A 15,928-nucleotide genomic window follows, 5' to 3' on the forward strand; every position below is an offset into this window, starting at 1 on the left:
AAGACCTTTCTGTTTTTACAAAAGTAAATGTATTATTATTTTCTGCAGCCCTTTTATTTTGATATTTTTCCCTTACTAATATATTTACAAAAAATATTTTTCTAGATACTTTTTTGTCCTTTTTGTCTAAACATGTTCCCCACCAGCAGAGTTCCTGGAGCTCATTTATTCCTATATTTTTGTATATACACATCGATTTTCACCCTTCGTATATAGGGTGGCTGCTCTACATTTAGACTATGGACAGCCCCTCATCTTTCTTTTTTACTTTCTAAATCTATGTAGCTATATATTTGTAAAAAATAAAGCCTAAATAAATATGTATAATAATAGTCACCATAATAATATTTTTTTTAAAATTAAACTGCTATTCAAGGAAGGTTTCTGTCCTGATTAAGAGTTAAGTCTCTATAATGTCAGCCCGATGTGTTGCTTTAATATTTCTCATGGCATTTTAAAATTTAATTAATTAATTTAAAATTAAAGCCCCATAAATCCAGGAAGGTTACTTAAATCAAAGATATATTTAATTTAGGTAGGATCCTAAATCAATAATAACCCTAATTCAAATAAGCTTGGAAAAATTATCTTTATTTCCAAGGTGATTGATTCAATTCAAACATATCACCTCAAAGTACTATTGACATATTTGCTAAATATTTTAGACCCATCTTACCAGGATCATCCTGCAATAGTTCGAGCTTAGTATATAGTGTTGAGTCTCTTCTTATAGAAATTTTTAAATAACTTCCATTGTCTCAGCTAATTGCCAATGTTTAGGGCCAATCAGCCAACTGCTCGTTAGTTCTGCTCGTTCGTTCGTTAGAACTCTTGTTGCCTAGAGAACAGCTGACAGAATTAGACATTCTTGTTACATATTTGTTTCGGAAATGTTAATAAATATTAACAGTTAATTTCATATTTCACATCAGTAGAGTGAGACTCTATCTAATAGTATGAGTGACCTGTAAAGCATAGATATAATTTAGACAATTTTAGCCACTGACAAACGTTTGTGAATAGGCTAAAATATCAGACTGAGAAACTTTCCATGACACAATCAGACTTGGGTAGGCCTTAGTCAACCTTCCAGCTCCACCGAAAAACAAAATCACTTCACTGTGAATGTGCTTTTGGTTTCTTTAGGCCTGTTTTTACAGGTCACCCTTGTTTTGACCTGACACAGAAACTTTCCTTTCTAGTCCCCAACCAACAGTTTGTTTTTTTTTTATTTGACAAAAGAAATTGTTGGTAACAATCCTGCAGCCCTTTTATGTTCATATTTTTTCCCTCACTAACCTATTACACATTTATATGTCCCACTTTCTACTGATAAGGTTTTCTGAAAAAATAAAACTGAAACTTTAGAAAGTTTAAGTTCAATTGAAAAACAAAAACAAATATTTCTCTACTTGTAAGTTGTTTAGTGTTTTTCCTTTAGGTGGGAGATGGCAGCTATCCAACAGGTTTTCTTTCAAACTGTTCCGGCCCAGAGCTGCATTTCTGGGTAATGTAGCATCCTTTACAATTTTAAGGAACTCCAGATATAGTTTGTTTAGAGGAAACATAAGCTCAGGCAGTTCATGAACATAACCTTGCAGGCATATTCCATGTTGGACCTGATTTTCCTGCTTTTGCCCAACAGAACGCTGAAGGAGATGCATATCAAACCACACCATTCACATACCTTCACACCTCCCACTTTCTACTGATAAGATTTTCTGAAAAAAGAAAACTGAAACTTTAGAAAGTTTAAGTTCAGCTGAGAAACAAAACTAAATATTTCTCTACTTGTAGGTCATTTAGTGTTTTTCCTGCATGTGAAAGATGGCAACTATCCATCCATTGAAAATCTAAAACTGAAACAGAGTGCTTAAGGAGTTTACCAGTAATAAATCTGTCATAACTTCAAATATTTACATTGGGCTCTGTGGGTGTTTCAGGGCGTGGGCACCATCAACCACAAACTGATATTTACAGGAATGCGGATCATAAGCTTTCTGCTTTTTTAAGTTTTAGGTGCTGGTTGCGGGCTATTCAGCTGTCCTCATGCACAGTCACATCTATTCCAGGTAATACGCAGTAATTCATGATGACCTCACTCTCCTCATGACCTCAGTGCACTGCTCTATTTATATAGCAATGAAGAATTATGAGAGTGTAAAAAACTATTTACTTATAGTGACTTATCTGAAAGCTCAACCTGACATCTCTTTTCAGTGTTACCAGCAGAGGACTGGACGTTCTACACAAAGTTGCTCTCACTTTACGTTTTTGTCTTGGGTGCAGGTCCAGTGCTTCCAGTAATCACTAAACCCACAAAGTCACGCTACGTTTTAAACACCTACAAGTGGCAAAAACATGTTTGGAAGATTCAGGGGAAAAAAATCCTCTTTTCTTCAAGAAAGCTGAATGAAAACACTGCATTGCAAATAAATTTCTCTCTGCAATTTGATGAGAATTATGAGTCAAAGTTTCTCCACCAGTCTTAAAACACTTAAGATAAAAATAATGGAGAACATAAAAACCTGAATCATTAAATTTGTTATTAAAATTTGAGGAAGCGCAAAATAATTAACTGCGACTGACTTAAGACTTGTGAGACAGGATATGCAGTGCACAATGATGAATGGTTTTCAAAGCTGAAATCTAAAAGGTGTGGAGTGTATTTGAATTTACCCCCATTACTCTGATACACCTAAACAAAATTCATTTTACCCAATGAATTTGTTTCATTGGGTCCAATGAAACAAAATTTTGTTTCATTACTAATGAAACAAAAATTAAGTGACTAATTAATAATTAGTCACCTAATTAGTAATTAGGAAACAAATACCATAAACAAACTTTTCCCAATCATGAGAAATGGATAAGTAGTAGATAAGCACAAAGAGAAATCCTGGAAAAAAAATCTTTTAGATGCCGTGATTTCAGATTTCATACCAGAATGGAGTTCCATCTTTCTGTAGGATGGTGAACCTAACCGTGCCATCACTGAAAGTCCCAATAAAATATGTTAAAGCTTGTGACTGTTAGGTTCCAAGTACATTTGTAACGGGCTGTATATAAAATGTGTTTTTTCCAGAGCAACAGGTGCTTTTTCAAAGATGCCACAGTGTTTGCTCGCACGCACAAATGATTAAAAACATAATTCTGCCCTTGATGGCTGGGCTGAAAACATCACTTTCTTACACGCGACTACACAGGTGCCCTTTGATTTCAGCTCTTTGGACACTGCATGGCTGCACTCTACTTTTCCTTTGTCACAGCCTGAAACAAGAGTAAGATGAAAGGATTTTATCATTAACAGAAGCAGTTTAATCCAGACTCCCTTTAACGTTTTCATTGTGAGACAATTTCTCAAAGCAGAACAAAGCCAGATGTTACAGCACCTGGCAGTGATCACAGCAGGCTCCCCAGATCTGCAGGGCTCATGAAGGAGGCAAATCAGATGTAAAACTGGACCTCCAACAAAGTTGTTCGGCAGATCAGTCAATTAAAACAATAAACAATGACTTTAATTAGTTTCTGTGTCCTTCTCTGTGATCATGGCATACAAACTTCAAACAAGTGTCGACATGTGTTCAGGTTTTATGAACCAAAAATGGAGAGAATTTCTTAAAACAAAGAGTTTTAAAGCTTAAACCCAGGACTTTTATGCAACTCAAAATATTGTCTACTTTAAATGACATAAGTAGAATGGAGCTAGCTATTCTTAGTACTGCTTTTTGTGTATTCCTCTCTATTTACTTATTAGCTGAAGTTCAATCTCTTAGCGGTGGATTCTCTAGATAATCTAACCGATACTGCACATGGATTTACCAATACTTGGTGACAATAAAACACAAATAAGCGATTCTTACAGAATAGCACTGCGGAGAGCATAACACAAAGAATCTGCAGCAATTATTTCAAGCAAAATTGTTAAAAACCAACAAGGGAAGGTTAAAACATTCTGTAAAGGAGCTAGAGCTGAGATAGCTGACATACAGAACTGCTGCATCACCTGCCAAGAATGACTGCCAGAAAGAGACTTATGATCTACCAGTTAGCATCAATGTGTGTGCAGCTGTATTCCAGCATAAACCATCACCATCATACCAGTCAATTTAAGTCTCAAGAGGGAAATAAATCCCTTCACTCATACCCACAAAGAGAGAAACTGTCCGATTTAGTGTTTCTATACATACATTAAAATAAAATATACATGCACAACTACTGTATAAGTCATATAAAGCTAAAATTTAAATCAACTATGTTGTCAGACAAAACCGTGTACATAGTGATTGAAGACCACAGCTAAACTTATTGTTGCATCACGTAACTGCTGTTTCATTATTTCCTGTACTGTACTTTGGTTTTGTGGGTGTTTAAAATGTTCCATAAATAAACTTGGTATGGTATAGCTGTATTTGCCATGTTAGCAAAATCTTAAACTTACAGCAGTTCCTGTGTGCTTACAGCGCTGCTGTCTGAAAAGGTTTGCCCACTTTTTGAGATAAAAGCAACTCAGTTTGTATTGATGAGGATATTTAAAGAATACATTTTTTTTTAGCATTATCATTAATACAACCCTAATAGCTACTTCTACTATGACTATAGAAAACATGTATAGGAGTTATTTTAAATTAGCACAGACCAACATAATATCATTTCTTAAACCTCAAAGAGACAGAGGAACAACACTTTCCAAAAGGGGAAGTAAACATTTAATGTGTTTTATAGTTCTCTAACAATGATGAATTTTAATAATGAAAAAAATAAATTGGAATTCATTAAAGCCAACCAGTTCTTGTGAGTACCTTCTTACTTGGGAGTGTAGGTGTTAGTCATAGAAATATGTTGCCAAGTGTTTCAGCCCAACTCGTTAACAGATCTGTGGCAAATACCAGAGAGTTTGGGAGGAATTTTGCAGGCTATGATGTGAAGGTATGAATTCATCTGGACACATCTTTTTAATTTGGACTTGAAACACCAAGAGAAGTCTTTCCTCTTCTCACTGACATCAGGCTGAGGAATGATGTAACATTTACGTTAGATTATTACCAAACACCCTGTGGCCCACTGTATCCTCCTGTTTTGCAACTGCATAAAGTGTCTTGCAACAGAGAGGTTTCTGTTTGCTGCGTCAGCAATCTGCAGAGAGGAATGTGCATTTCCTGCCATCAGTTTGGACTGAAAGCTGCTGACCATATTTGGTGCTATTTTGTAATAATTCCAATTGGAAACCGGCTATTTGACATTATCTCCAGGCAAAATTGTTAATCACAAATCTGTAGTAAAGAAGTGATTTCTTGAGAAAAAAAAAATATATATCCATTTGACTTCTTCTGCACTCTCACATACGATTTGAGTTTCAGACCTTTTATGCCTGACATTTAAATTCATCTTCAAGAGCACACCAAGCTATAATACATCCACCGTTTAAAAGCCATATAATTGTTTATCTGCATGGAAGCATTGGCTGGCCTTTTCAGATTTCACTCGCACACTACATTAGTGAAGCCCAAACTGGCAATTACTTGCCGATGTCTTTTGGGGAACTTGCTTTCTGAATAAATGCCACATTCTCAGTCTTGCACGAATATCCCATCAATCAACAACCTCTTTCCAAAAAAATCTAAATGAGGATGTGGCTTTATTAAAGAAAAAAAAAATCCAATATTAAAAATTGGAAACAGATTTATATTTGGAGTTGATATCAGAAGTAGTCCAAGCAGTAGGGGAAGCATAGCTCCAGTTTCTGGAAAAAGTGACGTGCAAATTGACAAATTAAATGGCTTCTATGAGGTATAATAGTACATCCCAATACATAAAATCACTCTGTAAAAGTTAATCCCAGTATTTCAATTCAAAACATTAGAAAAGAAACAAAATAAATTTAGATGTGCAATCCTAGGCTGGGGCTTCTTTTGGAGGCAATCAATCTGTGGTTCTGGTGATGTGTAAAAATAGCAAATGAGTCTTCAGCAAAATCTAAATAGTCATCTCTCTAAAGCTCGTCAGTAGAAGGATACATGAAATGTTCCGAAATGTCCTAGTTTACAACACTGCTGACTTTGCTCTTGATGAAACACGAAGGACCAACACCAGCAGATGGCACGGCTTCCCAGATTTATGTACTAAAAATATTTATTTTGCCCCCTTTTCTGCCCCCCGTTATTGATCTTTCATAATTTTCTTATTTTCGGAGGGACTGAATTTTCAGTTTTCTTCAGATTTATTGTTAATTCTGCAAAACATAAGATCATTAAAATTACATTTCTTCCTAACCCATGGTAAGTGCTACATCATAAAAGACAATCACAACAACAACAAAAAATAATAAAAATAAGTTAAAAACATGAAAAGCTTGTGTCTTGAGTCTGAAGAGTCTAAAGCAGCATACTTATAAAGTGTGTAATGACTTCTTTTTGAGAATATTCAGCCTTCGTACTGCCTGTGGAATAACGCTGTTTCATAGTCTGGTTGTGCTGGCACGGACCCTTTGACTCGGTCCCTGTGTGCATGATACTGTATGTTCACTTGTCCTTTAAAAAATGGATTTCTTAGCAGTAACATCTGCTCCGTCTGACTGGTCACAGCTGGTCAAGCTGAAAATTAGTAGATGTCAGTCAAAACTCAATCCATCAATGCACCCCTAAGCCTTTTGTCATTTGATTTGTCGCTCATAAGAAAAATTTTATAATTTCAAATTAGAATATTATACCCACCTTTCTACATTTAATACATTTTTTTTTTTAATTACCGTTTATAAAAAAATGGAAAATTGTGCCCATCAAAATTCTGCTGCCTGCAGCCAGCGTGCCAGGACTAATGATTGTGTTTTTTGCAGGGTAGTCATTATGCCGCCACCCCTTCCAACAGCATAATTGTAAGTTTTAAGGACATTTCTTTTACAGAAAAAAATATATATTTTCTTAAAATTGAAATTTCCAGGTATGACAGAAGGTGTGTCTTTTATTATCAATATTTATTTCCCCATGACAATCCCATAACCCCAATTTTGTTGATGATAAAAAAAGGAAACAAATTTCCAGCTTATAAGCTTTATGACAATTTATTTCCATGATGTATGCAAAGATTGACTACAATTTTTGTCTGCAGGCTTGATGCAAAACAGAAAGGGGCAAAATTACAATGCATATGCAATTATACAATGCATAGGTGCAAAGTGGGGCTGTGAACTGACTTTGAGCCTTTACGAGTTTTGCTTCATTTTTGCTTTATGAGTCACTTTGGGATTTTGTACTTTTGGGATCTTGTTAAGTTTAACCTTCTTTAGTGGTTCTTTGCTTTTGTTTTGCATCAGTACTAATTATCTTCTCAGCTAGTTACTCATTACCTCCCTCATTGTATTTATAGATCCGGGCTTATAAATGTTTTTTGTTAGATCCTCCTCTCAGCCACCACTGTGTTGAAGTGTTTCTCATGCTATGTTTGTCCTGTGTTTTTATATTTAGAGGTTGCATCATTTGGATTTCATGACTTTTGATGTTTTCCAAATAAAGCAGACTTAAAAATTCTTCTGCATGAGGTTTTTATCTACACTGGGTTTTTACCTGACTCTTTCGCATGTCACACAGAGACAGGCATAAGCAAACTAAACTGCCACTTGGGGTCCCCAAACAAACAGGGGCCTCCCATAAATAAGTGCATATGAACACAGACCACTGGTCAAAGAATTTTATATGTGCTTTATTATATTTGTTTGTTCACTATTTTAATTTAGGATTTAACTGAATTAGCAACTTTATTTTAAAAAAGTGCTGCAAATTACTTTGTTAGATTAAAAGAGCTACAATCTGATGCTTTGAGTTTAATCTGAGCGTTTGGGCTCAGTTTGTTCACAAATAGATCTCAGCAAATAATAAACAATTTTCCATTATTAGTTTTAAGCTCAGCCAAGCTAACTCTGTCCACTCTCTCAGATTTCACTAGATCTATCATGAAACACTGTTATTTATTTATTTCAAGGATCACCCCTTGAGATGTGCCATCTCATTTTCAAGGGGATCCTTAAAAAACGTAAATATAATCAATAATTCAAATTGTTAGTGAGGCTCTTAAAAGATAGAGGGGCTTCAAATCTAATTCTGCTTAAGGCTCCATAAAACCTTGGGCCGGCCCTGGTGACAAAAACAGCTTTCAAATAACATTTAATGAAATAATTTGTTTCTATTATGAGTAATAAAAGTAATGAGCAAACAGCAGCTCACATTCAAATGGTAAATAATGGATGTAGTGGCTCCAAGAGAGGCTGAACAAAAAAAACAGAGATGAGACAGAGCTGAGCCAGAGGAGCAGCACACATCATGGGAGTAACCTGCAATTATTTTATAGCTCTTAAGATTCCTGAGCTCTTAGTCAGTGTTTACCGTGCAGGGGCAAGGCAAGGCCACAAATTACAACCGCTGCTTTGGCACCAAATGCTCATAAGTCACGCACATGCATAGGCCTTCTTTCAAAGTGGCACACAGGCTGAAATTTAAAAAATGCTAACGGGTAATGAAGACAGGTCAACCCTTCTGTGATCTTCATTCCTAATATTTGTCTCACATGATGTTCAAAATCTGTAGTCAATTTAAACTGCATCAGTCACACCATACGATACAGCGAATCTTCAGCGGAGCTCTGCTTTGTCACATTCACCTGCTTGCAAAGTGACAGTTATAAGTGAGTGGGTGTTCATGGATCTGCATGTGTCTGTAAAGCGTCCACAGGGTTGTTTTTCCAGGTCTGTGGAGAGAATTGTGAAAGACCCATCATGTGATGAAGTGGGCTATCTTCAGCCACGACTTCTCCAAAAGCTCAACTGCCACATGGAGAGGGACAGCAAACCGCAACAACGACAGCCTCATGGGAGGTTGAGAAAGGAGTAGCAATTATGTGGCAACCGCAGAGGTAAAGTGACCACGGCTGCTGCAGGCTGATGAGCCTTCTGGCTTATCTCTTAGGAAGCTGAAGTAGCCACCTAGCCCACACGGAGAGAAAATTGGGCATAAGATCAGGTTAGAATTTGGACAAATACAAAAATAACCACCAATGGCTTTCATGCATTCCCGTGTGAGGATTCAGTGATGTTGGGTTCCACATAAGTGACTTTGTGTCATTTTGGAGCTTACTAAATCCAGGTTCTTGAAGGGGAGGTGTGGAGTTGTTAGTTACAGAATTACTCAGCTCCTCAGACTGAAAACTATGGTACTATGGCATCACAAATACAGCCCTGAAAGACTTTAACAAGCTTACTTCTGCAGTTTTTAACGCTTAGTCATGAAGACTTTACGTTAACATGATAAAGCCAACCAAATGGTGGTACTCAGCAGCCTTTAGCAATACACAGACCAAATTTTCCATTAAAGTCAAAACTTAGATCTAAGAATGTAATCAAACACAATGTCCTGTAAGTATCATTCACTTTCAGGTTTGGAAACAAATGGGGTTTGGTCATCTGTATCCTTTGTGACAAACCTAACTAGAAACATAAAATCTTGCAAAACGTACAATAAAGGATTCTGCATACTACAGTTCATGTGGAAGACTTTATCAAGAGTGCATAAAAGAAATCTGTTTTTATTGCAATTATCACTGGACAGTCTCATTAGATTTTGAAGTGCATGTTGTTAAAAAGTCAGACTTTCCGTCATGGACTTCTAATTCTGGGCCCCTATTGTATGTTTTAATAACAAGCAACTTCCAGCTTTCCCCTTCTGAGTAAGATTAAATCAAATTACATTTTATAAAAGCAACATAAACACATAAAAGTTAACTTTTTAAAATAAAAATAAAAACATACTGTCCCTATAAATCCAGTATGTAATGTTTTGAAACAATAATTTTGTTCTGTATTTTCCCAGCAAAGCCTGGAAAGTCAAAAGGAAAAAATTATGCATGAAGTTCTCTGTAAGAGCCCTGACTCATGTTTGGTTTAACATTTCCCTTCCACGCAGTCAGACACAGATAATCCTGGAGAGCCAGAATTTTCCCTCAAATCAATCAAACGCCCATCAGATCTTGTTTGTCACAAATAAGTAGCATCTTATGGTCAGTTGTTCAGTTGGTTTATACATTTTGTTGTTAATAATTTTGAAATTGAGACAAAATCAATCCATCTAAAGACAAACTTTTCTGCTTACGTCACATAAGGTTACTGAACAGAGTTCCATTGAGTCTCTCCATTTATTATTCCATATCTGTAAGCTGTTTAAACTTCCCAATCAAAAAGTGTTTACTTGTCCTCTATATGGATGCACCAGAGTTGTATATGTGAAAACTGCTTGAATGCGGGAGTAAATAGAGTCAAACACATAAGGCTACACTATTTCCAACAGAAATGCTTCAACATCTGTCTCAAATTCTGTTTAAAGTCACTCGTCCACCACAATGTTTGCTAATGTCGACTGATCAGCTTCATTCTTGTGGCTTGTGTGATGTCATGGACCCACGGAGCAGATTTAACTGTTGTTATTTTTTGGTGGGCTTTGGAAAAAGTCAGTATGTTGTGAAATCCTGTGCAGGAAATTACTTTCCTGCACTTCATTACTAAACTGTGTTCATTTTGTGAATGTGCATTTAGTTAGGAAGAAAAAACATTTATAGTATCTTAAAAATGCCTTGATCAATAGTTTTGGCTTAAATCCTTAATTTCATTAGCAGCAATAAAGTGGCTGTTTTTTTTATCACAATGACAAAGTAAAAATGTCACAGTTAAGAAAAGCTGTGATGGAACACCATTAGTCTGTCTTCATCTTGAGTGTGGCTCTGGGTTGAGAGGAGATCCCAACATAGTGCCACAGAGGAGGGAGGCTGTGTTAAACAACATGTTCTGAGACAATTCCTGAAGCAAAATGAAATACTCCTTTCCCAGCCTCACTTCATCTCATAAAAAAGCTTACCTTAAAAAGCATTCAGCATTAAAAAAAAATATATAATAAAATGAGAAATCGGGCACTTGGTTCTCACTGGTATAAATGGTGTGAAAAGGTCAAAATGGTAAATGGAGTAATTAGTACAATTTTAAAAGTTTGGGGGTATAACTTTTGCTGAAGACTGATTTGAGTCTTGATTACATGGATTAAATGTGTGTATATATATATATATATATATATATATATATATATATATATATATATATATATATATATATATATATATATATATATATATATATATATATATATATATATATATATATTTATTTATTTATTTTTTTTTTTAATAATTTTTTTTTTGTTTGTTTTAAATAGAGAGGAAATGAAAAGACAGTTCAGCGATGGTGGCACAGCCGATAAAAGAAAGGAATGAGAGCCCATGGCTCTGCTTCACCCCGACCCTTCCCATCGGCTCCCGCCTGTGGATCTCCGAAGGTTAAAGCAAGCACGTGCGGCAGGGGGAAGGGGCAACAAGGGTGTGCAACCGAAAATAATTAGAGTACAAATAATTAGATACAAGAGCTCTTAGTGAAGCATGCATAGCTTGTACAGACAAAAACAACCACGCAGGGATGCCAAGGGCTTGGTGCTAACATCCCGTGGGTCGTTTTTTACCAGAGGGACAAATGGGGGAAAGCAATGCTTAGCAGGAGGGACAGCGAAAGGGTCCAAACTGAGCAGAAGCAAATTAAGTAGTGGGAAAAAAATTTGGTGAACAGTCATACTTGGATAATGAAAACAACTCACTCTGTATAAAAATGAGAAGTGAGGTTTAAAAAAATAAAATTTTTGTGTAAAACATAAACATAAAGTCTAAATATCTAATATAGGAAACTTCCATTTCCACAGGAAGTTTAGAACATTTTTACTTTTAAATGAAGTTTTAAGCTGCATTATGAACAACACAACATGACTGTTTTTATTTATTCTATTCTATTTTTATTTTTTATATATATGTATGTATGTATGCATGCATAATCCTACAAAAAGATGGCAGGATAGACCATTCTAAAAAAAAAAAAATACAGGACTGAAACCAGTATTAACAAGTGGCACCATTGCATGAGCTGTTTTGCAAAGAAGAATTGGCAGCAATTTCAGTCAGCGGATGTGCAGAGCTGGTACAAACATGCCCTAAAATATTTGCAGCTGTAATTGCAGCTAAAGGTGGTTCCACAAAGTATTGCATCAGAGGGGCTGAATACTTTTCTTTTTTTTTTGCACACCACAATTTCAGTTTTTTTATTTGTAAAATAATTTTTAAATTATATATAATTTTTCATTCTACTTCACACTTCGTGTTGGTCTTTCACATAAAACTCCAATGAACTATATTAAAGTTTGCGGAGGTAATGTGACAAAATATGGAAAAGGTCAAGGGGTATGAATACTTTTGCCATCCACTGTGCTTTACATTTGAATGTCACTAAGTGACTGTGAACTATACAAGCACTGAACAGATGTGCCAAAGCTGCTGAAAGTTACTTTAAATCAAGGCTAAGAACCTGATTGTGTAGCACTTCCTTTGATTCATAAGTGAACATAAATTAATTCTAGTCTGGATTTCAACTTTTTATAACTTTAATTTATTTTGCCTCTGCAATGTAATGTCTTTTTTTCTTTTTATTATAGTTTCATCATGTAAAGCATTTTGTACTGCCTTGTTGCTACACAAATAAACTTCTACTAAAACAACAGCGACAAAGTTTATTGTAGCACTAATTTGTCCTTCTAAATACAGTATCTCTTCAGTAATTTGTTTAGCCCCTGGTATGTAGGGTAGAAACATGAGGGGTCAGATCCCCAGATAAAAGTTTCTGCAGCCAGCAAAACCTAAAACAAGTCATCATGCATTCATATCCCAATGCAAACAAAAACATAAACAACAGCAAGTGCCCGAACAACCAACGACAGAGGCTCGAGGACCCAAGCGCATCAATCTTTCTCTGTCGCACACATAAACACACAAGATCTGCAGTCACTTCATAGCTGGTGACACGGGTCACTGCTTGTGGGGAAACAAAGCTCAAGTGAAGCGAGAGCGGCGAGCTCAGTCACGAATGTGGCGTCGGACCACGCTCATGAGAGTGGACAAGAGACAAGCTGCAGCTGCTCTTGTACTTTACTGAGTACAAAACCAAGGATAGATATAGTGGTGGATAGATATTATGGAGATGGGGGCCGTCAAGGGGGAGGTAATTTATTCATTGTTATCATTTCATTAAATATTTTTTTGTTTTAAATTTGTTCTTAAATTTATATTTGCTTTTATTAGATTTTGTCTCATATTTCTTTGTATTAGATTCTTCATAGTTGTTTAAATTTACTAATAAATTGTTTAACTTAGATTTTTTTTTATGTTTATGTATTTTTCACCTGAGGTTACAGATTTAGTTTTTGTTTGCCCTTTGATGGGCACAGGTGATAGTTTTAGTTGTACAGGCATTACTACAAAAAAAAAAATCTGAGTTGTGAGAGGGGAAATGCCAAAGCTAATTAAAAAGGTGCAAGCTACTGCGATTCCAAAGGGATGACGAGCAAGAGATCAAGGTGCAATCAAAGCCAGAGACACTAAAATAGTCCTCAAGAGAACTGCATGGACTTTAAAAAAGAAACTGCCAACATCCATCTGTGTGCATCTCACTTTCCTTCATGTCTGCTCTCAGCGTTCTTCCCTCTCTTTCACGCTGACCCACTCCCTCCCCCCAACACCCTCCACCACCTTTGAAAATAACTAAATAAATAAACTAGCTCTCCTCCCTCCACCCCGAGGCCGGATGGTCTGTGCATGAAGGTAAACATGTCCACTGTCGTGAGCTCAGACCATGCGGATGCTTCGCTTCAGGTAACGGTCGTCCTCCACGGCTCTGTGCCCACCAGCAACATCTCGCCGTTCGCTAGCGAAGCACGGTAGCTTGCGTCTAAACAGATTTCTGCTTCACTGCCAAACTGGCGTTCCTCAAGCAAGGACATCCATGGATTTGTTAGAAGGTTGATTAAAATCAGGGTCAACAGTCCAACCTCCATCTACAGCACCTGATTTAGAGTTAATATTCTTACTCCAAAGATACTTGGTTACTTACAAAGTAAAAATCTTACATTTAAATGGTTATGAACTACTATTTAAGAACAAAAATATATGAGCATATAAACTATCTGTTTGGAGCTGCAGTGTTTGCATAGACATTAGCCAGTTCACAGACAGTTTTATCATTTTTGATAATTCAATTTGAGCAACAGATCATTAAATGTTTAGCGGGACATACCAGTGTCTAATGATGCTCTGGGGCATAGAAGAGTAACAACAACTGGTTTAATTGTCAGATGTATTCATGTATTCAACTGAAGAAGCCGAGTTTTTAATTGGCCAAGACAGAGATTATTTTGCAGGAAAAACTAAGCTGGATTCAGCTGTTCTTTCTGGTAATTATTAAACCAATGGAGGCAGATAAGATCATTTGATAAGATCGGTTTCGCATGCAAGTATCAGCCAATTGCCGACCACCCAAAATTAAATAAATCAGCACCACTCGATTTGTGCACAACTATTCCTTATCATTAACATTCATTTTGAAAAATAAATACATTTTTCTATTTTTCATCACAATCAAAAACATGTATGTTTTAGATTTCAGACATGTTCTTGCAGCCACTTGACACATCTTTTCAGTTTCTGTGCATATGGAAAAGAAAAAAAATAAATTATGTTAATCACTACAATCTTGCATGTTTCATCATTGACCTAATAGAAGGCTTTAAGTTGAGTGGCTAAGCACATGTACATATTTCATACAAAGGATGTGCACGATGTATAATCCACTGAGTATTAAACTTGTAGTTCCACTGCTTCTTTGTGTGGGATTATATAGAGTTTTTTCATCTGCTCTGTCAGAAGCGATTGCAGGAATAAATTAATTACACTTCAGCTGCCCTGCAACACCACAGAGTTGCATGCAGAGCAGAAATGTGCAATGCATGGAAACAATTGACTCAAGAATACACACACACTGACAGAAGCAATCGCATGACAACTGTCAAAATGAAAATTCAGGTCATCGGTTTTGGGATGCGGTCCAGTACTGCCTATATGCAGCACGGGCCCTTTCCCTTGGAACGCGTAGGTGGACAAGGTGTAGGCTGATGATGTTCATTACTTTTCTTTCTTCAAGTCTTCAAGCACTCCCTTACTGATACTATGTATACCCGCAGCTGCCAAATATGGCACAATACTGAGAGCGTATATGAAAAAGATATGATAAGGGTGACAGGAACATTAATATATGTTCGAGATTTGGTTTAGCAGTAAAAAAAAACGAAATATTTCATAGTTACTTGACAATATTGTTTCACAGCTTTTAGGGCCACCACCACCCACTGGCTAAAGGTCAGCGAGTGTGTGCATCCTTTCTGCAAGTGACAGCCAGCATGTCACCAATAAAGCTTCCCTCGGGGCTCGGCTTAAACCTTTTTCTTGGCTAAAATCTCACAGGGACAAAAATAAATGAAATCAAATTCCCAGAATGAGGGGAAATGTGGCTGTGAAATGTGACTGACTTGATGAGTCCATTCACAGCCTGCTTACAGAGAGAGACGAGTCTCGGGGCCTCAGGTCTGACGAGATAAAGCTGATGATGGTTGCTGTTTCCCGTATGTTTACCATCACGGGCACAGGCCAGGCTGGAAGAGGCCGGAGAGTGGAAGCCTCCGGCCTCTAAAGATCATCAGCGAGGGAAGAGAAAGAGGGAGCAGAGACAGACATGGAAATATTTATAGATATATCCAGTGTGTGTGTGTGTGTGTGCGTACTGTATTCAAGCTAGGCTGCCTGCAGACACCACGCGGCTCAGAGCAGATTCACAGTGACAGTTGCTGATTAGTCAACTTACAGCCTCCCAACACTGAGGCCTCCACACACGCATACACAGCTGCACTGCAGTTCATTTGAATAAATCCCTCTGTTATTGACACAAACATTCAAAAGACACTGACACATGTAA

General features: G+C 36.7%; 1 protein-coding gene across 1 annotated transcript in view; it reads right to left on the reverse strand.

Moving 5' to 3' along the window:
• The window catches only part of babam2 (BRISC and BRCA1 A complex member 2), an 82,045-nt gene that overhangs the window by 36,111 nt on the left and 30,006 nt on the right, over positions 1-15,928 (reverse strand). The window lies entirely within an intron of this gene.

The sequence above is a fragment of the Xiphophorus maculatus genome, chromosome 19 (assembly GCF_002775205.1).
Source record: "Xiphophorus maculatus strain JP 163 A chromosome 19, X_maculatus-5.0-male, whole genome shotgun sequence".
In the NCBI taxonomy this organism is placed as follows: domain Eukaryota; kingdom Metazoa; phylum Chordata; class Actinopteri; order Cyprinodontiformes; family Poeciliidae; genus Xiphophorus; species Xiphophorus maculatus.